This window comes from Podarcis vaucheri, assembly GCF_965113315.1.
Source record: "Podarcis vaucheri genome assembly, chromosome: 13".
In the NCBI taxonomy this organism is placed as follows: Eukaryota; Metazoa; Chordata; class Lepidosauria; order Squamata; family Lacertidae; genus Podarcis; species Podarcis vaucheri.
Window position 1 is genome coordinate 33964493 of NC_138751.1, and position 27127 is coordinate 33991619.

The 27127-nt window shown below is 42.6% G+C and overlaps 1 protein-coding gene across 2 annotated transcripts in view; it reads right to left on the minus strand.

Annotated features, from left to right (window-relative positions):
- Positions 1-27127, minus strand: part of SP6 (Sp6 transcription factor) — a 97363-nt gene that overhangs the window by 18519 nt on the left and 51717 nt on the right. The window contains exons 3-4 of one of the 2 annotated variants that reach the window (XM_082197373.1): positions 14302-14451; positions 13904-14034 (exon numbers count right to left, since the gene is read on the minus strand). The gene's annotated coding sequence lies outside the window, so the exon portion shown is untranslated. Of the gene's footprint in view, positions 1-13903; positions 14094-14301; positions 14452-27127 lie in introns of those variants that run through there. The other variant, XM_082197372.1, reaches the window with a different exon arrangement.

Below are 27127 nucleotides of genomic sequence, written 5' to 3' on the forward strand. Positions count from 1 at the left end.
GTGAACTGGTACACATCCCAGATGTGGGACAGTTGTGATCTCAGCCATTATATATGACAGATACACCAGGAGTGAGTGCTCTAGACCAGAAGGATTGCAGTCTGCAAGTTCTCCACCTCTGTCTCCTGTGACAGCTAAATTTGCAGCTGCAAACTTCCGAAAGTCGGAGCTTTGATTTTTATGTTGGGCTGGTTCTTGGTTGCTTTTATTCATTTTTTCAGTTTTACAGCTGCCTTGATTCTGTTTGATGTGGGCTTTTCTTATAAAGTTTTTTTTGCGTGTATTTTTGTTTCTAAGCTCTTTTATTTACAGATAGGCACTTTGGGCATCTTCATTTGAAGGAGAAAAGTGGGGTATAAAATACTGCTTTAAAACAAGTACAGAGCAGACTGATCACTAGCAGCAGATAAATGTACACATGACTGATATGCCATTTGCAAAACTGCAGTGCCTGGCTGGTGGGAAAATGCAATCCACTGATGTATAAACACCAATGCGGTAATAACTGAGTTTCACTCAAGATGTATATGATTCTTACCACGCTGTGATCATTAAATAAATTTTAAATTGCTGGAGTCACATCATATAGTTAAGATATATTAACCATCAAAACCCTAAAGTTTAGCATGTGTTATAATGTACTTTATTTTTCTTTCCTTTTTGTTTAAGATCAAAGAGATTCTACATAAGACATGATTAGGGTTGGCTTGTTGGGCTATTTAAATCTTGTATTTTGTAGGCTTTTATTGCCGCGTTTCATGTGTTCTATTTTGGGAGTTTATGTTTGTTTCGAATCTATGTTGCAACCTGCCCAGAGCCTCCAAGCCAGGGTGCGATAAAATTCCCCAAATCCTCATCTATATCCCATTGCGACCTTAAGGTGAGTCTAAAATGATGAAGACCTCTGGAGAGGCTTTCTTGGTGGCTGCTTCATTAGCATAAAATTCCTACCATCAGCAACATAGGACCATCAAGGTATTCCAGGCAGCATGCAAGATTTAGGGGGCCATATTACCAAAGTCTGACCCCATGTGTAACACAGTCTATATGCCTGTTTAGTCTGCTGTTTGAGTTCTAACTGCTGGCAAGTGACTTCAAAAGCCTGCAGGTCTCAGAACTTGGGGTTCTTTGTTCTTAACCTGGATTTGGACTGGACATCTATTCAAATGCCTTCACGCAGAGATGTGATGGCTGTCCTCTGTAAAGCAGACTTTCTGACCATTCTCCAGCAAAGGGAAGCCAAGTTTCTCCAGGTCTCTGACACACTCCATAAGAGGTTCCAGGGACACATCCACACCATTCATTTGCAGCACCTGGCTTCCACCAGAGAATCCTGGGAACTGTAGTTTGTTAAGGGTGCCGGGAATTGTAGCACAGCTCCCAGAATTCTTTAGTGGAAGCTGTGCACTTTAAATGTATGGGTGTGGATGTCACCTAGGTTCAACATTCCCTGCCTGAAATCTTACCAAGCAGGTGCTGGTCAGTATAGACAATATTGAGTTAGATGGACCAATGTTATAGGGTGTTTCTTATGTTCCTAAAACACTAGAAAGGTAAAAACGCAAGTATTATTTAATTGTCTTGCATGGTAATTGGTTGCACTTTAACAGTGTGATTACTTGCTCTGAGCATTCAGGATGAAGAGACGATAAAAATCTAAAAAGCACATTCACCCTAAATGTAGCTAAACCTCATGTGCAGGCCACAAAACGCTCAGTTCAATTTGAGCTCCACAGCAGAGATTAAAGTGTAGTCTTGATGGTATCTTTAATTGGGAGAGGAAGGGACGTCATTTGCCTCCTTTCATATTACAAAGCAATGGGCGCCCATAACTCTTGCACAGCCACATAGCACTCTAATCCAGCAATGTTCTCAGAACAGAAGCACCGCCTTTCTCCAGAGGGACCCACAGGCACCAAAGAAGCAAATAAAATATATGACACTTATTAATACATTTGTGCATTTCTTAAAGAACGAAATGCGTGGCAGCAAAAACCCCCCACTCCTTTTCAAATGGCCACTTTACGTGGCCAGAAGTGTGATGTAGCAGAAACTGAGATGTCTAATTAAGGCATATGGATAGCACAGACTGGAACAGGATTAACAATTATCCTTCTCCCCTGGAGACTGTTGTTTTGCAATGGAGGCTAGGGGGTCACTTAACACAGAATTTTAAGCATCTTCACTAAACTACAATTCCCAGAATTCTTGTGTGGAAGTCATGATAATTAAATTGGTATAGAAGCACAAAATGTGTTACATCTGATAGGGATGGTGATGGTATGGATTTAAACTAGAATTAAAGATCAACAAATGTCATGAATCATTTTGCATCTTTGGTTGTTTATGCTTTTTTTAAAGTGCAAAGAGAGAGAGTGCAGGTGAGGTTTCTCAGCATCTTAAAAGGGTTCTTGAACTGTAATAACAATTTTAAACGATTATTGTGGCTCAGCTCTATTAAATTTTAAAATGAGTTGCTCAGGGTACACCTGAAGGACACAAGTGTTTAAATATAAAATGAGGTTCATACAGGAACACATATCTGCAAAGAAAGACTATTTGTTCCAAATAGTCACATAGCTAATGTGACTAACAGGTTTTATGTTTTGGTTATTTGGATCATTGTGTTTTACAAACACAGTCCATTGTAAATGTTTATGGCTTGAATCTACACACTTTCTGTCACATTTGTACTGCACTTTCTTGGTATTCTTCTTTTACTCATTAAATAGGTACATGCTTGTGTATAACAGGGTAAGCCAGTGATACGGAACCTGTGGCCCTCTAGATGTTAATGGTCTTCTACTTCCATCATCCGTGATCTTTGGCTGTGCTGCTTGGGGCTGATGGGAGATGCAGTCCAACAACATCTGAGGGGCCAACGGGTGGACACTTATGTCCTAAGCCATACATGGACTACAGCTCCCAGCATCCCTAACCATTGGTCATCTGGCTGGGGCTACTGGGAGTTGAAGTTGACCATATCTGGAGAGCATCAGCCCAGGGAAGGCTGTACTAGGTTTGCAATACCATTTACAGTCTAACAGAGGCAAAGTATATTTAATGGTAAACATGTGATTTACTTATGTGTCTGTTACTAAAAAAGGAAATAGTAACTAGGGGTGACCAGATCAGGCTGAGGATGGAGGGAATTTCACCTTTTCCTCCCCACAGTTCTGACACACCGAAACCCTCAAAGTTGCTATTTCCATTGGGAGAGAAGCTTCCATTGGTAACAATAGGCTCAATGCAAGTAACAGCTTGTGTGTGTGTGTGTGTGTGTGTTTCATTGGGAACACGGTATGGAAGGAAAGGGTTAACACCCTTCTTGTACACCATGGTTCTGATCCCAGATCCCACCCCTTGCAGCTGCTGCTTCCTGTTTGTCCTCAGCTATGTCTGTCTACCCAAGTGTAACTCCCGCCCTCTCTCCCCTCCATCTTCCTTTCTGATATTTTATCCTTGATGTCTTTTCATAGGAAAACAGGAAGCTGCCTTAGACCAAGACAGACTGTTGGCCCATCTAGGTCAGTACTCAGTACGGTCTTTTCTCACTGACAATGATTTCAGACACGGTTCTCTCCCAGCCCCAACCCAGAGATGCCAAGGACTGAACATGGGATCTTCTGCATGCGAATCAGATAGTCTACCGCTGAGCTACGGGCCTTCCCCACAACCTCAGGCTCAAATTAAACATGTTTACAGCTAAAATATTCACCGGTGTAAGCATTTCACGCCACTCCCATCTCCTTAGCATGCGTCTTTCACTTGCGCTAGTCCATATGCATTCAGTGTTGGCATGCCAGACACTCGTGGCCTGGGTGGACGTGCATCTGGTGTGCTTGCTGACACTGTGCACATGGCAGGCATGAAAGCACATTTAAACAAGGAGTGGCATGAAACACATTCATATGTAAGTGGTTTAGGCATGGTCCTTAACGAATCGCAATGATCCAGACTTAGGGTGCATCCAGATTAAGGCTTAATATCGTAAATGGGTTATTGAGATGGTACAAATAGGTACCTGGCCATAGGTGTTTTGTTTTGTTTTAACTTAGTGGATTTCCCCCAGATGAGATAAATCTGAACTAAATTGGGGGCAGGGATATGGACCGGCATTTTGATGACAATGACATTATGCGGACACTGGGGTGGGGTGGGAAGCTTGCATGTGTTAGGAGCACCAACCCTACAAGAAACACTCATTGGGAAGGACCCTGCACTAATTGCATTTATTTCCACTAAAATCAATGGGAGCAATTTGTCTTTACAAACTTTACAAATCCCATGGATTTTGATGGAAACCAAGTACAACCAACTTAGCCTGGGTCCAACCCAATATGAAGTTCTCATCTTTCTTCCCAAGCCTTCCACTTCTCTTTATTTTTCTACTGACAGAATGCCACTATCTACCTCTTCCTTTATATTAATGCAAGAACAGGGCCTTTTATAGGCACCTCCTTAATGCCCATCTTGGTTACTACAGTTTTCTTCTTCCTGGCTGCTTCTTACAATCCTTCAGTTTTTGACTCAGCCTAGAATTCTCCTGGCCCAACAATTCACCCCTCTCTCTGTCTATATCAGAAATGAGGAAGCTCTGGCCTTCCAGGTGTTGTTGGACTACAATTCCCATCAGCTGGGCCATTGTCCATGCTATCTGGGGCTAGTGGGAGATGATGGTCCAACAACGTCTGAAGGGCCGCTGGTTTCTCTTCCGTCACCTGCATGATGGCCTCTTCAAATCCCTGCTACGAGCTTCCCACCCCCTCCTGCATTTTAGCACAAATCCATATCCTTACCTCTAAAGGTGTTTATGGCCTGCCCCGTCTTTCTAACCTTATTCCCAATATATCCCTGCTCATGAGCTCCATTACTCCAGATCTACCACCCTCAGCTGTCATGTGCTTTCTTTACTAGCTCTGCCCATTCACTATTCCTGCCCTTCAATCCCAGAATTTTCTCCCGGAACACTTATATCAGGGCTTGGGAACTGTGGACCTCAAGTATTTGCTCAACTACAACTCACATCATCCCTGAACAGTGGCCATGCTGGCTGGGGCTGATGGCAGTTAAGAGTCCAATGACCTCTGGGGCGCTCCCTGTCCCTGAGTAGCATGGTGACACCTCTCTCCTTCTTTCACATTACCCCTCAAAGTCAATCTCTTAAGCAAAACCTTTACTTAAGCTTCCTTCCTCTCCCATCTTCATACCCAACAACAACATAATTTAAGTTCTTTTAACTTATATTGCTCTCATTCATCATTATTTGTTACCTAGCCTCTCTGATACCTCACCACTGTCAAAACTCTATGGGGCTAATATATATTATTAAACAAAACAGGCTTTGTTTTATTTTTTCAGTCAGGGCTAGAATCAAACTGATCAGTGCGACTGTCTGGAAGCCTTAATGGCAGGTTAAATTTTGCACTCTCAATTAATTAGTAGGGATGACAATAAGCAAATAGTGGTAGGTTTTGCTCATTAAGTTGTTACAGTAGCATATTTAAAAGAGAAAGTGTCCCATCATCAGGATCCTTTAAGGCTGCACTTGTGGTTTTGCAACTTTCATGTATATTTCATCAATTAATTAAGTACATGAAAGTCTTGCTCTAGTAGTCTGTTAAAACAAACCTCAGTCTAAATCTGTTCACAACACTAATTGAAAAATGTGCTTGAATTTTGAAACTGAGCCACAGTCTCTAACTGAAAGATAAATTGCCTGTAGACACTTGCAGAAGCACATCTAACATGCACCTATCATTTGACAATGGTGACCAAGGGTGCTTCCGGATGACTTGTTTACTAAGCATTGATTGGGAGGTTTGATGATGTTGCATCAAAGCAAGCATTATCCTACACTTTCTAGTGTGTTTTCCTGTCACTTTCCTCACTACAAACATTCTGATCTTTTGAGGAAGTGCATTTGCAAGACTAACCCAATTAACTATAATTGTGCAACATGAAATTGCTGGCATATGATTTCATCCCACCCAAAATTAGTGACTAGCCAGAGAAAACATGGCAACCATCAAAAGAAAACAAATCAGGGTTTGGGTACTGATGGGAATAGAATCTGTGCCCTGTGTTATAGAAAGGTTGATGCCATTTGGATTTTGTAGCTCGGGCACCAAAGCACTGCTGGATTTACGTATAAGCTAAACAAGCTATAGCTTAGGGCCCCACTCTCTTGGAGCCCCCCCCAAAAAAAAATGTAAAGAAAAAAACTGGATGTACTTTTCCAAAATATAAGATAATAAACAAAGAAATGAAACCTACACACAGCAAAAGTGTTCTGTGTTGTGTATGGACCTATTAGGTTCATAAATTACCATATAGCATATATTCAACACAAAAAACAGCAGCAATTTGTTGTTGACAAAGAACAGCTGGACATATAAAGAAAGGGCCCTATTACCTTCAGTAGCTTAGGGCCTCATTAAACCTAAACCTGGCCCTGCACCAAAGTGTCTTAGACCAGGCTTGGGAACTAGAATAGGTTTCTAGTAGAGAAAGTTGAGCTATGTAGAGTCTGTTCTTATGATCATCCAACACAGATCATTAGATTGCTCAACCATTTTTAATTGGGGAAATATGGGTTAAGTGATAATGCTTTTATGTCCTTCCCACACACTCCTACTCTGGCCGCGTGGCAAACTATATATGTGATTGCTTCCGCATATACCTAGTTCCTTTCCACTCATTGGATGGCCACATTTTATTCTGCCAGACAAAGAAACACCAAGTCCCTTCACCATGTGCCCACAGGAGGGGTAGTTACAGTCTTCCATTAACTTCCCCACATCTCACCACAACCAGCATCACCATAATAATAATGGATTGGATCTAGAAAAAGCTTCTTGATGTTGAAATCAAGGTAGGCACTGCCTTCACTGAGGTCACTTCCAGATGACCTGCTTACTAAACATTCATCCATGTTGGTTTGCAGAGCGGTTAGACAACATCGGCTATTTATTGACGAGTTTATGGAGAGGACAGATGATGTTGTGTCAAGGCAAGTGTTATCTCACACTTTCCGGTGCATTTTCATGTCCCTCTCTTTATCTCAAAAAGTCCAATCTTTTGTGGAAGCGGGTTTGTTGTGCAATATTCTGCAATCACCTGCAATTGCATAACCTGAATTTGTTGAATCCCACCCAAAATTAGCAGCAACCAGGAAGAGTCCTTAGCTTCAGTGGGAATGTAATCTGGTTTCAAACTGTAATATATTCAACTGAAGCAAAGCCTGTGTGTGCTAAGCTGTGTTTTGCTTTTTTTGTGAGCCGTGGCATTGTGGGAGGAAAAGGTATATTGGGGGAAGGGGGATAAAAATGGCTAAACTTAATGAAAGTATCCTGTTTGCAGAAGTGGCTCAACAAGTGAGGCAGAGCCGCAATGCTAGCTTCCCAGCAGTTACATCAGCGTGCTGCAAATGCACAAGCTTTTGTAAAGTTATTTTGTAAAGTTAGGTTATTGTATTTTAGTGTTTTCTTGGAAGCCGCCCAGAGTGGCTGGGGGGACCCAGCCAGATGGGTGGGGTATAAATAAATTATTTATGATGATGCTGATGCTGATGATGATGATGATGATGTGCCAATCACCCCACAATCTAGAATCATAGAATTATAGAATTGGAAGGGACCCCAAGGCTCATCAAGTCCAGTCCCCTGCAATGCAGGAATCTCTCCCAGTAAGCAACACTGCCCCACCTCCTGGGAAGCTGGCATAGTGGCCCTGCGCCATCTAGCAAACAGCTTCTACTTGTTTACTCTTGTCTCTACCTCCGTGTTTCTCCTGTTGTTGCCACCCTGCACCAGACTGTAAGCTTTTTTGGGGCAGGAACCATTTCCTGCTACTTTTTCTACAACAGCTACTAGCCACAATGGCTATGTTTTACCTCCACTGTTAAAGGCAGCATGCTTCTGAATGTCAGTTTCTGGGAACTGCAGGTGTTGCACTCATGTCCTGCTTGTGGGCTTTCCACAGACATCTGACTGGCCACTGTGAGAACAGGATGATGGACTAGATGGGCTATTGGCCTGGTTCAGCAGGCTCACCTTATGTTCTCACGTTGCTCAAAACACCACCTGCACCGATGGTTTGTATGGGCATCCAAGGAACCAGTTGCATTATCACCGTAGCACGCTGAGGATACGCCCTGAAAGGACCTGTGCAGAACTCAACATACGACTCTGCACACTGAGTCTTTCACACTGAGTCTTTCACTGAGTCTTTCATACTACAGTGGTACCTTGGGTTAAGAACTTAATTTGTTCTGGAGGTCCATTCTTAACCTGAAACTGTTCTTAACCTGAGGTGCCACTTTAGCTAACGGGGCTTTCTGCTGCTGCCGCCGCCGCCGCACAATTTCTGTTCTCATCCTGAGGTAAAGTTTTTAACCAAAGGTACTACTTCTGGGTTAGCAGAGTCTGTAACCTGAAGCATCTTTTAACTTGAAGAGTCTGTAACCCGAGGTACCACTGTACTGAAATACATTAGTGATGTGCCCTACTCTCCAGTCCTGTATTTGAAGGGCTGCCCAGCTGAAGTCTGCTTTGAAACTAAAATCCCCTAAGAAGGGAGAGTATCTGCCTCGATAGTTGCTTATCATTGGTTAGTACCAACCAGGGCAGCAGACTGAGCAGGCAGGCACACAGGTCGCCAAGCTACATTCTCCCCATTGTGATGAGAAATATAAATATTGCTAAATGTGTGGAAATATATTGTGGAAATAATCTGTGCTGTCCACTTTTAGGATGATTCGTAGCTTGTTTTCTCCTGCTCCGGAGAGTAGGACCTGAAGCAATGGCTTCAAGTTATAAGAAAGGAGATTTTTGACTCAACCTCAGGAATAACTTTCTGGCAGCAAGAGCTCTTTAACGGCGAATTGTGGAAGGTGCTGGCTCTCCTTCCTTGGAGGTGTATAAGCAGAGGTTGTGGCGGAAATGACTGGCAGAATCCGAGACCAGGGAGAAGACTCAGTGGAAGAAGATTGGGGGAAATTTAAAACCTATTTGCAGAAATATTGTAAAATTTCTGAATGTTGATGACATTGAAATGAAATGCTGGGGTTCTAGCAACAAGGTAAAATCTAAAATTAAACCAACAACAGATAAATTAATGGGCTATGAATTTGCTGAACCAACTTTTAAAAGGGATACAAGAACGGGGGACGTGAGGAAGTCAGGAAAATATGTGAATTTAAGATGTAAAATTAAGAAAGAGGGATTTTTTGTGTTTTTCCTATATGTGCTTTTTCTTTTCATTATTAGTTTTTAATGTATGTATATTTGTATTTTGTATTTTTGTGCTTAATGTCTGTATTGTTGTATTTTGTAGTATGTATTTTGTGTCTTTATATTCTTTTTGTCTTTGTCTTTGTATTTTTTCTTTTATACTTTGCATTGTTAAAATTTAATAAAAAACTTTTTTTAAAAAAAAAGTATAAGCAGAGGTTGGACGGCCATCTGTCATAGATGCTTCAGCTAAGGTCGCTGCATTGCAGATGGTTGGATTAGATGACTACCAAGGTCCCTTCCAACTTTACAAATCTATGATTCTATGTCCTCATAGAATCACGGGGAACAACCTAAGCTGAACCCACATTCATTATGTCAGTGCTCAAGCAGTTTTAGGCTCCGTTCTGCATACAGCAAAGCAGTTGCATGGTGGATCACACACTGTATGGGCCAAGCTTTCCATGTCCTGCCTTCCCAGTGTGTTTGTTTGGCTCTGAACTGGTCCTGAATGAATCCTACTGCAGCCACCTATAGGCCTCTTTATCCAGCTCTCGGGTCAGGACTGCCTCCCCAGGCTCACTGCTCACTGGCCTGCCTAAGTGAAGGCCTTCAGTGTTTTTGCCTTGCTGGAATATGTCCTTTCAACTGCAATACTGCTTCTTGTTTGCCTGTATGGAGACATACGTTTGTGGGAATGTATGGGTGTCAAAGAAATCTTTTTACTTTTTACTTCTGCATGGCACGAAGGTAGCCCATTGCACAAAGACCACATTTTGTTAGGACCCGAGATGGCAGCTTGGCAGATGACAAACCTATAGATATTTGGTCCCTCTGTATTATATTACTTCCTATAGTACTTCTTCTGGAAAATGTAGGTCTTTTCTGTTACACACGGGGGCAACATGGGTGTGTTTTTTGCCGTCAGTGTAGTGGGCAGTCTGAGTAGCTAACATTCTCAGCACCTCTAAACTTGTTATAAGTATACGTTTCAAGAAACACATTCATACATTTTGGAGTTGGTGTGGTCCAACAATCTAGTTCAGATGGGACTTAGGCGCCCTTTCACAAGTCATAGTTCCCTCAGCCTCTTGCAAGGGATAGAGGAATCTGGCCATTTTTGTTTCTCTCCGTTTCTATTTTTTCCAGTTCAGAATTCAGGTCACCATATTTCTGCATCAATTTGAGGTGGGGGTATTTAAGTCCCCATGAAAATTTGTCAGCATTTTAGTGCCCACTTCTCCTAATGAATTATTTTTGTATGCCATTTTGCAAAATAGACACATTCTTGCAAGCAATTTGCCATAACATAAAGTGTATTCATGTTATTTTAATTAAGTTTGTATTAGAGGAAAGTATGCAAAAAATATATGATTTTTTGCATACTTTCCCTTAATGCACACTATTATGTACAAATGTTTTTGGTTGATGTGGTGCACTACAAAATCCCGAGAAGTGCAAATGTCTAAGAAAAACTGTGTTTTAGATTGCATATTATTTCAGAAAGCATAAATAAGGTAGGTTCTCATTGAAAGGCAAACTAAACTGAATTTCTCCTGCATCACATTTGTGAAGACACACACACACACCAACTGCAATAGTGGCGAACACTTCTGGCCTCCTTTACAGGTTATGTTATACAGTCTATTGGGGTTGATGTGAACAATGCACTTAGAACCCTACTGTAATTTATTAATTCTTATTAAAGCTTATTACAAATGGTTTCCCATGCATGGAAATTTACCTCTGTGTAAGAAGGACAAAACTAGCACATGTATTGGTTCTGTGTGTGAGAACTGGAGTAAATTAAAAAGAGAGGGAGAGGAGAAAAACAAAAAGGGGTAGGCCATCATCCAAGATACATCCGACAAATCTAACTTGGGAGTTATGTCTTCCCCTATCACATGGGAGCAATACTGTGCTTGCGGCTACCAGTCAGGTATCCAGGAATTAGGTAGCCATAGCCAGTCTCACCTCCCCAGAAATAGCTGACTAGAGAATTGCAGATGCACATTGGTCATGTTCATGAAGCACAAAACGTATTTTACAGGCATTCTTTCGTAACCTAAAAATTGAAACAACTGTCTGGTTACAACACAGCAGTCCTGGTTCCCTTGTTCACGCAGGCGGCCCTAACACGAGTCAGAGTGATGTGAGTGCTTCAGGCGGCAGATGATGTTCTCCATTAAGGGCAGCAGGGTGGAACACAGACAGATCTGGTATGAGCTATGGGATACAGTTCACTGGAAAAAGGTTCTCCAGTGCCAGCATTGTTGAGATAAATGAGAGGTGCGCACGAGCACAGGAGTAAGAACGAGCAAAAGTTAACTGTGCCTAATTTGGTTCATGGGCAACGCGAAGGCATTCAATCAACAGACTGCTGGCACCACTTTGATCCAGCCATCACTGACAACACAAGATCTATGACTGAGTTGGGCTGGCCCCTGAGACCAAACCCTCAACGGTAGGATACACCTTTGTGTTTCTCATCTCTCTCCCAATTCTCACCTGCAAGTCTTCTTCTCTACAGTGACGAGGTCCCACAAGAAAAGCATGGAGCTGCCACAAGTTACATTGGGAATTGTGGGATCAGTAAAACTCTATGCATACACTGCTGTGCTCAAGACAAGGCATTTGGTGCCCAGCTTTTCACAGAGGACACAATAGGCAACCCAGGTTTGCCTCTATGCTCATACTCAACAGAGCACTGCAGCCAATCCCCACACTCTGAATGTACCTGTATGAGACACGTGTTTTCAGAAATATGTCATGTTCACATTTTTTGGTATACCCTTTAATACATATAACTAAAAATGTAGTGTGTAAAGAGGCCCGGAGATTCTTGTAAGGTAAACCAGCCTTTACTGACCAGGTGCCCTTCAGATGTTTTGGATTACCACTCTCATCAGCACCAGCCAGCACATTTGCTGGACCTCAAGGCCGAAGTCTAGGGCCCTGAAGCCCAGCCCACATGACTACTCAGAGAATGGTAGATGAAGGTGATAGTGGCAAACCGTTCCAGAGTCAGCACCCTTTCATCTTCTTTTTAAATTATAGCCGGGGGACAGATGGCTGTGGATGTACATGGTTACCGATGCCCATTTTATTGTTTTTACTTTAAGATTTTATTAACCCATTGGTGCAACAAACTGGTGCTTGTTCCCAAAGAAATGTGTTTATGATCAGGGCAGCAGCAGAAAACGCCATGCAAGTTGTAGGCGACAATATATGGGTGGTGCAAGGCTGGGGTAAACCATGACATATCTATCTATCTATCTATCTATCTATCTATCTATCTATCTATCTATCTATCTATCTATCATCACTTAATTCCATTTATAAGTTGCTTCCTATGAAACATCTTGAAACGAATGAACCATGCCATGGACTTAAATCAAGACTTCAGTAAAAACCCAAATTCCTATCTAATTTTAAATGTTGACTCCTGATTGCAAGGAAAGAAGCCACTCTCAGTAAGACTGCATTCAGTCCTTTCATTTATAATATTTTTGCAAAGTATTTAAAATGCACTTCTGGGCAGGGGCGGGGGGGAGAGGCTGTGCTCATCTTGGACTGACTTCCTAATGTCTTTGCAGATATACATTCCACTACCCCACAATATAATGAGAGAATTAATTTTGAAATGTGATCATTCTCTTTCAAGGCTATGGTTTTTGTTTTGTTTCTTCAGGAGACACCTAGTTGGGTTGATCCTGTTTTTCCACATTAAAGATACTTCTTAATGGGATTAATTTCAAACTACGAGAGCTGCATCTTTTGATATCCAGATCAAACCAACACAAATGAGACATACCACCCAGACCTTTTCTGGGTTTGAAGTGTGAGAAATCTAACTTTTTATAAAATGATGATTTTTTAACATAAAAACCAGCTTCCTATATCATTTATATATCCTTGTTTTCATCTGCATTGGTTGTATTCATATAGATACACACACATACCCCCCTTATAATTTCTTTAAACTGGCATGCTTTTTTAAAAAAATATATATCTCATTTTGAAATGTGTCAAAAATGTGATTGTATTTTATTCATTTCCTAAAGTCGTGTAATTGTGCTAAACCAGCTTTTCATCAGTCTTTTGGTCCATTATTTTAAAAAGGTATTTTTGCAACTTGATGTTTTGCATGCTTACTTGGAAATATGTTCTCCCTGAGTTCAACTGGATTTTTCCCTAAGTGCGCACAGGGTCACAAGCTCAGCTACATTGCTTTGAATGCCTCACTAAACAAAAAGTACAGCTAACTAAATTATAAACTGCTTTAAAAAATGGTTTCAAGGGTTTGCATAAATCAGAGCAGTGCTAGCAGGAGGGCTTCCTTAGTACAGAATTAAATGACAGGATATGGACCACCAAGTTGGACGTTTAAGTATGTGGCAGATCTTATTACAATGCTTCAATGAATTATATCTCCCAGCCTTAACCATCCAGGGGTCCTTTACCTTTACCTTTTTATGGGGTAAGTGGTGGTGGTTAGAGAACATTTCTTTACAATTTTATCCACCTGTCATTATGGGTCACTTTATGGCACCCCTGGCTCACCTGTGACTTTAGCATCTGCCTGGGAAGAGCTGTCTTCCAAAACAAAACACACACACAGAGAGAAAGAAGAGACAGAGAGAGAATGAAAAAAAAGTTTAGTTACATACTTGTTTAGAGTGACTGGTAGGAGCAGCGATCCTCCAGCAGGTCTTTCCACATTGGCTTGTCAGGCAAATTGTGTTGCCGTCTCCAAAGCAAAATCCAGAATCCAGTGAAGTGAGGCAGTCCCGGTAGAGCACTGAGAGGGAATGTGTCAGAGGCAAGTTAGGCAGGTATATGCAAGTGCCACTCCAGGAGTGACTGGTTCAAGCACTCACAGCAGGGAAGGAGCCAGGATAGAGCCAAACCCCACCTCTCAGCCACACCCACTACCTGCTGACTTTAACCCTTTCAGTCACGGACAAGTGCCTTGGCAGTGGGTCTCCTTTGTAAAAGCCAGTACGTACACACATAAATAGATATGTATTACATATGTAAGATGGGAATATACACATCAACATATTACCTGTTGCAACGTGAGTGGGCTAGAGCCCACTTTTTTCAGATGCACAAACAGGATAATTAGAGGCAGAAAGCTGTGGTCTCTTTCCTCTGCTTCCTTCGAAACTTCGGTTCATTAACTGCGGTGACATGTTTGGTTGCTGTTGTTTTCATTCTGCGGTACAGAATGAGAAGTTCACACTGGAGTGCTTGGATTGGCTCCATTTTCTTTAAAACGGTGGTTAAAAAACCAGAGATTCTGAGAATAATGCGTACCTAGAAGCCAACCGCTTTCCGCAGCTCTGCTCCATATGTATGGACTGGATGCAGACCCAGTTACCTAGAGGTTGCACTCTGCACGTGATTCATGGCTCTCTCTTACAGAATCAAAGAATTGTAAAGTTGGGACCCTGAGGTTCATCTAGTCCAATCCCTTGCAATACCAGAATCTCAACTAAAATACATGACAGGTGGCCATCCAACCTCTTATTAAAAATCCCCAAGGAAGGAGAGTCCACTGCTTCTTGTGGAAGTGTGTTCCACTGTTGAACAGTTCTTACGGCCAGAAAGTCCTTCCTGATGTTTAGTCGAAATCTCTTTTCTTGTGGCTTGTATCAATTGGTTCAAGTCCTTGCCTCCAAAGCAGGGGCTGAAACACAATAGCTAACAGATTAGGACTGGATATAAAGAAACCCAGTTTTGAGCCCTGATTCCTAATAGACCGTTTCAGTGTATCAGCAGCACACTGCTACTGAATTACTGTGGCTATATTTGCACAAACATCAAAGGGAGGCTCTTAACAGGAAAGTAAGGTAAAGGGTAAAGGGACCCCTGACCATTAGGTCCAGTCGCGGACGACTCTGGGGTTGTGGCGCTCATCTCGCTTTACTGGCCAAAGGAGCCGGCATTTGTCTGCAGACAGCTTCCGGGTCATGTGGCCAGCATGACTAAGCTGCTTCTGGCGAACCAGAGCAGCGCATGGAAACGCTGTTTACCTTCCTGCCAGAGTGGTACCTATTTATCTACTTGCACTTTGACGTGCTTTTGAACTGCTAGGTTGGCAGGAGCAGGGACCAAGCAACGGGAGCTCACCCCATCGTGGGGATTTGAACCGCCAACCTTCTGATCAGCAAGTCCTAGGCTCTGTGGTTTAGACCACAGCGCCAGAATTTCAATTCACCAACAAAGTTCAGTTCTAATCATTTAGGGCTGGATAAAGACAACGGTTTCCTGACTGCTCCAGCCCATTGAGAGGGGGAGCTATTAAGCACCCCTCCTGACACTACCTCTCAACTCACTACAACCTTGCCCTAATCAAGCCTCATGCCATTTCTGCTCCCCCCAAATATGGGCTGCTACTGTTTCATGTACCATTACAAACCTTCATTAACTCATGTTGCCAAGCTGACAGATTTATCACCTATCACTGCTCTTGCAAAGGGCCACTGTACTTATGTTGCATACATCTCGCTGTAACTGAATTGTAACTGACTCTTATTTTTTGCATTTCATTTCCCTCTGATGTCCACACTAACAAATTCTCCCCTCCTGTGTACATGTACCTGCAATTGAGGATTACACTTCGAGTTTCCACAAAAGCTTATGCCGTAATAAATACGTTCGTCTTCCAGGTACCACAAGACTCTTTGTTGTTTCCCCCGCAACACACAAACTTAACCCAGCAACCTTTCTGGTACTGTATGTTGTGCACTGATGGGAATTAGATAAATGATAAATAGTAATAATAGCAACAATACCAAATTATATATGGATTTTTGTTCTTTATTTCAGGCGTTGGGGACTGAACAAAATAAGTCTTGGAAAGGCTGAAGCTGAAGTAGAAAGAAATAGTGACATTAATTCAGGCAGTTTCTATTGAAGACAGGTTGGCTGGTTACATTAAAAGGATTAGAGAGCAATCAGCATTCCGCAATGACCAAAGAGAAAAAAACCCTGAAGCAAAATAAACATTTAAAAAGCCACCCAACCAACTGACCCTCTGCTGGAGGTCACAAAAAGGTTACATGGGAATCAACTCAAAGGAATGTTTTCCCCCTTCTCCTCTCAACCCAGGGCTTTGCTCATTCATGTGCATTAAATGGCATTGTCGGCTGTGCTGAGCAAGAAATGGATGCTACTTTATTGGGCCATAGATTACAATGGAGAATGCTGGGAGTATAAGCTTTTAGGTTACACAGAGTTCATCTTCAGGTGTAGGCATTCATTTTTATTTATTTTTTAAGGATAGTATTGCATGCCTGGCTGGCAGTTAGCCCAATAAATCATTTTGCTACTCCTGGGTTGGATCCAGATGGGAGTTAGTTTGACTAATCTTTTTACATAGATTTAAAAGGGCCCCGAGTGTAGCTAATTTGGTATGGATTATGGATCAAACGATCTATCAATGTTGGTTCTCTGTTTCTCATTTTTCAATCTTAAATTTAGTTTACAGCAATTTGCAATTAAAAACAAAATCACCAGCATGTTAGTGTGATTTTCTCCTAATAAAACATATTTTTGTACACAGCTGTGACTGATGTAAAACTTAATCTAAGGCATTTTGTATGCTATTCTCACTAATAAATGCATCGTTTTATGCACACCTTCTCATAATATATGCATTTTTGTAAACATTTTTGTTGGTTGCATGATTGCAAATTTCAAAGCCTGGCTGTGTTTCAGTTCTCAGATTGTTTTAGAAAGTGTGCATTTGACAGATTTGCCTATAAAAGCAAACTGAATGAAATTCTTCCCCATCCCTAGTCTGGATAACCCATTTTTCTTGGTTGTTTCTAATGTACTCCTGAGGTTTATCATAACTGATGGGGTGATTTTATTTTCATATCATTAGCCGATATTATATTATTTCGTAATGTTATATGTGAAATTCATTTTTTAATTGTGTCACATATTATTAGTTGTATTCTGGATTTTAGTTGTATTTTGAATTTGAATATTGATCAAATTGTTCGAGGATGACCATGTTACTTTGCTGCATATTTTGCCCTAAGAACAGTAAAGTGGAAAGTGGTACGCAAATTAAAAATGAAATAAAATGTGAGCAGCAAGGAGGTGTGAGTGAAGAGAGCATTTTTGAGGTCAAGCATTTGATTCCCTCTTTTGTTCTGCTAATGTTGTGCTGTAATCTGAATTTTGAGATTTAATCTGTGGGGGAATCTGGTGGTAGGTAGCCTGGGTTTTGCTCTGATGGCCTTCCTGTCCCTTCAGTTGCATATTTATGCATTTGTTTATTCCAATTCATACCCAGTCTCTTAATTTGGGACAAATTACTATTTTGAAATGACATGTCAATATATTTTATACCAGGGAAATCTTTGGAGTGGCAGGCGTTGCTGAATGTATAACTTTCACCACCTTGACTTTTGGCCATGGTGATTTGTATCACAGTACCCCAACCACGTTATAGACCAATAAACCTAGATTTAAACACACAAACACAAACACACAACCCAGCAGAATATACACCAAGGCTGCAATCCTATGTACACCTACATGGAAGTAAGTCTCGCAGAACCAAGCAGGATTTCCTCCTGAATAAGTATGCAAAGGATAGGGCTGCAAATTTCAGACCCTCGCCCAAAGCTTACATTATCCCATATTATATATTTAATTTAAATGATGGGTGTTTTTCATCAGCGAGTTGAAAAATCATTCTAATTACCACCTGTGAAGCTTTGATGCTGCCACTGCCGCGCCACCTGGGTCACGTGATCTCTGTTTGCAAGGTGCTTCCTGTAGCAAATAAATGATAGCCACAAACCCCTTTGTCTGGAATATATAGGGACATGTGGTTAACAGTGGGAACTGGAAGACCAGTTGCGCACTTAATGCTGACAGGTGACATAAAAAGTGAATGATGGTTCAGATATTAATGTACAGTGGCACCTCTGGTTACGTACTTAATTTGTTCCGGAGGTCCATTCTTAATCTGAAACTGTTCTTAACCTGAGGTACCACTTTAGCTAATGGGGCGTCCTGTTGCCGCCGCGCCGCCGGAGCACGATTTCTGTTCTCATCCTGAGGTAAAGTTCTTAACCTGAGGTACTGCTTCCAGGTTAGTGGAGTCTGTAACCTGAAGCGTCTGTAACCTGAAGTGTCTGTAACCCGAGGTACCACTGTAAATCTCTCTTCCTGCGTGAACTTCAGTTTTTGTTTTTTTTAAAATATCTCTACACCTTCAGCACTGTATTCACCCTTGCACTCAAATAGCTGAAGTGAGGAAAAAGTGCCTTTAGTCAGGGATGTGGATTCCACGTACACATGCTGCACCAAGAAAACAGAATCCTAACAGAATCCTATAGACAAATTAACTACATTTGCATCCACATCCACTGTCTGTCTGTTATTCTGCTTCACTTTATTATGGCTAAAGAGTTATACAACTTGTAGTCAGCCCTTTCCCACTTCAAAGGTGTTGCCCCCATGATTACGTTCACTAGAAACTCTTTTTACAATGGAAGCTGAAAATATTGGATTTGACCTAATTCCAAATGTGTCTCCCTTGTGTCGCAAGATTGCCTGAGTGTGAACAGCGCTGTTTTGCCCTTTTGCGTAACTTGTGAAATTGCTCTTAGTTGCACTGGCAAGAGCGCCACCTGGTGACCACCAACACCCCTTGCTGCAAAGACGGTGAGGTTGAGGAGATTTCAGGTTGGCTTTGTGCGTTCTCCATGCTGAAATCTCTGGGCTTTGGCATCCATACAAGAAAGAACACTTGAAACACATTCTAAAGCAGTCTGCCTCTTAACAGTAGCCAGAGGGAACATCACACATACCAAAACTATGGACATTTGATGCACACCCAAAGGTATTCTCGGAGTACAACCGGTTTTTCCTTTAATTGGGGAAGTTGGACTGTCAGCACAAGAGCTACACGCACACATCTAACTGGTCTTTGGTTGCCTGAAGGGCCCAACTTTCAATGGCTTAAACAGGAACAGAGAAAGTTGCCTTATATTGAGTCAAACCATTGGACGAGCCAGCTCAGCATTGTCTACACCAGGGATAGTGAACCTGCATCCTCCAGATGTTGTTGGGATCCAGCTCCCCTCAGCTCCAGCCAGTATGTCCAGTGGCCGAGGATGATGGGAACTGCAGTCCAGCAATTTCTGGAGGGCCATGGAATCTCCACCCCAGGTCTGCACTGACTGGCAGCAGGACAGTGGTACCCCGGGTTAATAACTTAATTCGTTCTGGAGGTCCGTTCTTAACCTGAAACTGTTCTTAACCTGAGGTACCACTTTAGCTAATGGGGCCTCCTGCCACCGGCACACAATTTCTGTTCTCATCCTGAAGCAAAGTTCTTAACCCGAGGTACTATTTCTGGGTTAGTGGAGTCTGTAACCTGAAGCGTCTGTAACCTGAAGTGTCTGTAACCCGATGTACCACTGTATTCTGATGTTTTTCAGGCAGGACAACTCTTCCCTACACACAACAGGGAGTGAAACTGGGACTCTCTGCATGCAAAGCCATGTAATCAGCTGCCAAGCTGTGCCCCTGTTCCACTGAGCCTGCTCTGCTGAGATTAAGCTTGCTGAAGGTGTCGCAACGATAGTCTCCAGACTCCTTCAGAAAAGCGAATCCCATCAGTATTCCACCAGCCAAATATCCAGCTTTCCACAATCTACCCTCTAGAGAGCATGATGCAAAACCAGCTTCTCTCCCATCTTCAAAGATTCAGTGTTGAGCAGAGATTGTCCTCAACCGCTCCCCAGATCCAAAGCGTTGGGACTCAGACATCAGAAGCTCTAACTTAAAAGTCATGCCTTGGTTAGGAATAATAGAATTGTAGAGTTGGAAATGACTGAGGTCCTGTCTGGGTGGCCTTATGCAAGTCACTCACTCCAGGATTCAGCTGACCATCAACAAAATGGGACTAATAGTGACCTATTCCAGAGGGTGATTATGAAGATCAGGTTGAAAATAGTAATACAAGGACTGCAAAACAGTACAGTGCTACCTTGGGTTACATACGCTTCAGGTTACAGACGCTTCAGGTTACAGACTCCGCTAACCAGAAATAGTACCTCGGGTTAAGAACTTTGCTTCAGGATGAGAACAGAAATCGTGCTCCGGTGGTGCGGTGGCAGTGGGAGGCCCCATTAGCTAAAGTGGTACTTCAGGTTAAGAACAGTTTCAGGTTAAGAACGGACCTCCAGAACGAATTAAGTACTTAACCCGAGGTACCACTGTATTCTGAATGCAGCCTGCTGAAATTCCAGAGTTCTTGGTTCCCCCTGCAGTGGAATTTAAGCAGATGTGCATGAGCTGCACGGATTCCTTAATAAACCTCTGCATAGAAGCACCCTAGCTGGATACAAGACTACACCAAAACCCCACCATGCCTAGGTTTGTCCTTCACATTGGAGAACCACTAACAAAGAGTGCATTCTGTCCTTTCGGGCTGCAGCATTCCAGTGCTTATAAGTGCACACAAGAAAATATTATTATTTATATGTATTGCATTTTTACCACACCTTTTGTCCAAATACTTCAAAGTCGCATACGTGGTTCTTACACATACAGACAACATTTTATCCTCACAATCATCTTGTGCTGTAGGTTTGTGTTCAAAATGGTCAGACAGTAAGCTTCATAACTCATCTGGGTCTCCCTGGGTCTTGAAGAACAACTGCACCACACTGAGATTGAGGTCACGTTCATACTATACATGGAAGCACTTTATGACATCCCCCAAAGGATCATGGGGCAGTTCCCAGGATTCACTACAACTGTTGAAGTGGTATAAGAGTGTTTTGAAGATATGGTGTGGATATAACCTGATGAACTCTTTAGGCTGCAGATTTACATTCTTTAAGCCGAGCACAGCCAGAGATTTTAAGAACTGGTGCTGAAAAAACAGCTGCACTTGATGGGAGTCTGTGGCTGTGTATGCAGGCTGTGTACGCATTACGGGCTGTTCTTTTCTCATTTTGGTTCAAAGCCCATTTGAGGAAAAACACATCAAAGTACAGTATTTCATAATAAGTGACAGGACATATATGGACTGAGGTTTACAACATGCGTACAGTGGTACCTCAGGTTACAGACACTTCAGGTTATAGACGCTTCAGGTTACAGACTCCACTAACCCAGAAATAGTACAGATGAGAACAGAAATCGTGCGGTGGCAGTGCAGCGGCAGCAGGAGACCCCATTAGCTAAAGTGGTACCTCAGGTTAAGAACAGTTTCAGGTTAAGAACGGACCTCCAGAACGAATTAAGTTCTTAACCCGAGGTACCACTGTACACCACTTCCCAAACCAGCCATGGGAGAACACTGGATCCAGAGTAAACAGGAGTGTGTACCCAGTGTCTCTCTCTCTTGCTTTACACAGTGAATGTGAGGATACTCTCCATTTGATTGAGGGCCATTAGTGCTTCCACAGATGGCGGCTGTTATCATGTTAATGGACTGCCTTGTTGTTGCAAATATATATGGCTCTTGCTTTCATTTGAGGTTTGAATTACATATGTGCAGTTGAAACAAAATATTGCCCCCATTCAAAACTGGTCAGAACTTCAGAATTCAGAGCTAGAATTATGAACTTGCGCACATTTTTTTTACTTTTGGAATTAAACTTCCCCTGCCCACCCAATTAATTTCAATGCCATTATTATCCGCGAGACATCTCTTATGCTTATCCATGGTATTGATTCAATAAAAGTCACTTGAAAACTTCTATACTTCCTAAATCCAATGGACCAGTCACTAGCTGCTGGGGTTGCCATATTTCAAACATTGAAAATTGTTGAGGTTTTTTGGCCAAAGTTGTTTAGCTCTCTTTTTTTTTAGTTCTGCCCAATGTTGTTGAGCTTCTTTGGAAAAAAAATTGCAAAAAAAAAGCCGTTTTTGAGCCATTTTTAAGGAAAATCGGCAAAAACGGCACTGCCGACATGAGTGGGCTACCATACGTCTGGATTTTCCTGGACATTTCCTAAAACGGATTTTCGCCCGGACACAGCTGCCGACTGCTGTATTCCAGATATGTCCGGGAATCCCCAGACATATAGCAACCCTGTATTAGCCCCAGCCAGCATGTCAAATGGCCAGGGATATAGCGAGTATACAGGATCAATCCCTGAGAGTATGATCAATATTAAATAGCTACAGATAGAAAAGTAGGTTCCACAGGAAGCATTGTTCAGAGGTGGTGGGAAGCGAGGATGACACTTTATCCCGTAAATCTACAGATCCCACCCCAAATATTATTTTTTCGCCCTGAGGCCCTACTGTGAAACTCATGGAACTTTTTTTATCAGGAGCATCTGCCTGCAGTACCCCCCCCTTTCCCAAGGCCATGGTTCCCTGGGGACAGGTAGGGGCTTGCCCCCAGCTCAGGATCATCTCCCGGAAGAGAACGGGTATCGTATCTTTGCTCACAGGCCTAGCTAGTGCCGAGACCACACAGGTGGAGTAAATAAAGTTAATGCCGTAGAATTACCGTTGGGGCATTTCCTCGCTGAGGAGCGTCTGAAGCACCGAGCTGTGCCTTGAAATTACTGCTAATTATAGAGGCCATTTGCATAAATTACAAGGAGAGAGGCAGTTGCCGCCAATCCTTTCCATGCACTTAGGAAGAGAGTTCCGCTTGTTGGATGGCGACAAAGAGGGAAAGGGCGGTGGGGTGGAAAGGAAGATAGCCCGATGAGGAGGATGTATTCGGGAGGAAGAGGGGAGAGTGGGGGGGGGGGAGAAGAGAGAGATGTTAGAGAGATGAAAGATCCTAGATTTGCACTAGAGGCTAAATAGATGTTGGAAAGAGGCCTGACATTTTGCAGAATTAGCTGGGGAAACCCCACTTTGTGCATCCAAAAGCTGGATTTTCATAATCTGAAATATGAGTTTTAAATTAAGAGCCAGCTTTTCAGGGAGCTGCATGGGGGTGGGGGGAATTTCTGTTGCTGTGTGTTCAGTTTTGCCTGTGAATACTCAAATGACAGTGGCCTACCTGACGGAAATGTTGAAAGCATTCCTAAGAGAATGCACACAGGAGGCTATGAGCAGTTGCGACAACTAGAAATTCTTATGCTCAGAGACAGCTCCCTCTTTTATGCTCCTTTTCGCCACGGGACCTGCACTGCCCAAGAGCAGGTTAAAATTGGTGGTGGCTCTTGAACTGGCTGTAATTCCATGTTCTCATTGCTCAAATAGACTGCCCCTGGTCAGAAGCTACCGTGCAACAATTCTTCTGGCTGCTGCAGTCTAGCTTCCCTTCTCCAGTTCTGTTCTCAGTCAACAGTATTCAGATATTGTGTGTGCTTTCCTGAGTGAGGCTGTGGTGAGGAAATAATGATGCCACTCTGCCTGGCCTGCTGCCCTCACTAAGCCTCCGAGAGAGCTGAGGTCTCACTTTACATTTGCTTATGTACATAATAAAACTAAAACAAGTGCCTCTGAGAGAATTAATTAAAATGGTGGCTAGCTGGGGTTTCACCAGCACTGCACTTTGTAGTATGGCCATTCAACCTTTAGGCAAAGTTGTTGTTGTTTAGTTTTAAAAACGGGGACAGGGCATATCTGGGGCCGGGTCCAAAAGATTATAGGAATAGGCCCCTGGCCCCTGGGACATACCTCACAACACCCCAGGGGAATATCCTCTAACTACAGCAAAAGAAATGTTATCATTGCAGATATGTTAAGGTGATTCCTGTTTTCTTCACCTGGCTTTGAGAGTTTTATGAGTTGATATTTTTGTTGATTCTGGATTATTATTTATGAGGCTGGTATTTTTGGTAGCTGTTTAATGTATTTAGTGGATTTCGTTTTATTGTATGTATTTTTGTTGTTATTCCAAGCAGCATGTAAGTTTTTATTAATAAATAAACAAGCAAGCAAGCACAATAAATAAATAAATAAATAAATAAATAAATAAATAAATAAATAAATAAATAAATGTTGGCCTGATTATTCTTTGCCTCAAAAACATTACATGGGTAAACTGCCATGGGGTTATTTGTAACAGGACAGTGGCATGTGGGAAAAGGAGTAAGGGCACCCACCCACCCACCCACCCACCCCAATTACTTCCGCATTCTCAGTTGTCTATTAAAAAGCAAATTTAGAATCTGAAAAAGACCTACTGGGTCTATAGTTATATAATCTGTGCATAATGTACTGTTCGCCCGTAAGCAAGGCTGGTCCAAGTTATTTTGACACCCAAAGTGGAAAATCCTCAAAACAGCTTTCACTTCCCTCTTATTAATATGGGGGCAGAACAGAGAATTGTGTTCAGAAAGGGTTCCCCACATAAGACATTATGGGTTTCCCCTCTCTCTAGGATATAGGAGTGAATGCCATCGTTAGAGGTCGTATTCAGGGTGGCATGCACTTGGAAACAGCAAATAGCAAATATTCTTTTAGGATAACCTGGTGCAATTTGTACCTCAGAGTTTGTGTGATGCCTAAATTTGGGAGGGAATTTCCTCCTCCTCCAATTAGTCAGGCAAATGGGACCACAGCCGAGTGACACGGCGCGAACTATGCATAACCAAAGTTGTCTCCAGTTTTGTTCATGGCATACCCAGTTTAAAGGCGTAGATCTTGAAGAGACTCAACTGCTACCCGTCAAGAGTAGACAGTTTTGGACTAGGAAAACCAGTGGTGCGATGCAGTATAATATCACTTCATAACACTCGAATGTTTCCTACCTGACTCATGAAGTGCGTGATTTGGTTCACTCACTTTCCCGAGTCACCTGGAGCTATTCTGTTCTGCAGGCACTTTTCTTACAGAGCACCTGCTCTCTCTGCTTGTGGCGCAGAGTGGCCTGGATTGCATGGGCAAATCTGGGCAGAGCAGTTCTTAATTTATTAAGGAAGAATGATGCCAGGGCTCACATCTGCAGAGAAACCCCTCGGAAGCCAACTGACTGTCCTTGAAGCCCTTTCCCCTAATGCACTATCTGTGAGGGCTATCTGTAGTTACTTATGGGTGGGGGGTGGGGAATCTACACATGAAAGATTTAATTATTTCATTTGTCCCTGGAACTCAGGCTTGGAGGTGAGCCCAGGTGATTTGGCTGGCTGGTGGATGGGTGCTGGTGGTCAGATGGTTTCAAATTGTTGTAAGCTGCCATGGGATCTTGGGGTGAAAAGCAGGCAATACAGTGGTACCTCGGGTTAAGTACTTAATTCATTCCGGAGGTCCGTTCTTAACCTGAAACTGTTCTTAACCTGAAGCACCACTTTAGCTAATGGGGCCTCCTGCTGCTGCCACGCCTCCGGAGTACGATTTCTGTTCTTACCCTGAAGCAAAGTTCTTAACCTGAGGTACATTTTCTGGGTTAGCGGAGTCTGTAACCTGAAGCGTATGTAAACCGAGGTACCACTGTAAACTGAAATTAAACAACAACAACAATTTATTTCCTTCTATTTATAGGACCTTAAAGACCACCTTCTCTCACATGAATCTGCTGGGACACTAAAATGATTCTCACAAGTCCTTCTTTGGGTCCCCACCACCACCGCCTATAAAACAGGGCTTTTCCAGTTGTGGTATCCCAATTCTGAAATGCCTTCCATGGAGACAGGGGATTATGGAGGGCTCCACTGGCTGAGGGAACCCTAGGCATAAATGCCTTTCAGCAGTCCCCGTCTTAAGTGGGTGAGTTTACTTGGCAGTGATGGTGAGAGCATCTGTTGGCCACTTGAGTTTCACACAATGCCCTGTTATCAGCAGTATTGTGGGGAATTAAAATGGCGGCCTACAGACCCAGATACCAGGGCAGGTGTTAGTACCAATGGGTCCTACCCAAGGGTGCTGGAGTCTTTTTCATACCAAGGTAAGGCCTTATTACTTGCCAAAGCTTTCTGAATGCTGACTTTTTATACAGTTTTAAACCTGGCATTGTTTTCTCCTGCTGCTTCTGTTTTATGTAGGGTTCATGTCCAGTTATTTATTTTTACCTGTTAGCCATTCTGCAGTATTTTAACCTGGGTGTGTATGAGTAAATAGAGGCTGTGTGCAAGTGGGTTTTACAGGCCCAATTTTCCTGTACAGATTTGTCCACACATAGAATCATAAAATTGTAGAGTTGGAAGGGACCCTGAGGATCATCTAGTCCAACCCTTTCAATGAAGGAATATGCAGCTGAGCCATGCGGGGATTGAACCTGCAACCTTGGCACTATCAGCCTCATGCTTTAACCAACTGAAAGTGCTTTCAGTTTAAAACTATCTCAATGTTTCCTGTCTATGCCAGCAAGCAGTGCTTGATGGAATGTATTTGCACTATGTGGCGTTGTCTCCTCCATTAATACTTCCCCATCCGTCTGACATTCCAGACACCTGAGATCCACGGTGGGCTTGTGCCCAGGTGTCTACCTATTCACATACACCATTTAAAAAAAAATCAATGCATTAGTGCAATAATGAAACTTTACCAAAGCCCAAGCTTCAGGCAGGTTTCTCAGTGGGCAAAATGGCCAGTTTTTACTTTTTGCAATAGATTATTATTTTTTTTTACCAAATTTGCGCAAAACAGCAGTTTCAAAACCGAAAACGTATTTGTGCGTTGTGCCTGGCCCCACCAGTTAAACAGCTAGCAGCCCACAAAGGCGTGCCTTGCCAGAGCAAAGAACAGCTGGGCAGGTGGAGACACAGGCTCCTCTGATCTCCACGCATCCGCCCAACACAGAAAGCCACCGTGTTTTTGGAGAAGGACCTAAACAGTACATTTCATATGCGCACACACAAGCACACATGGCCAAGGCAGGATGAGGAGAGCAATTTGGAGGAGAGGGGTGTGGAGACAGTTTGTCTTCTTTTGGTTCCCCCCACTACCCCCATACCTGCTTTGGCCTATTTAATATTTATTTTTAATACAGCCA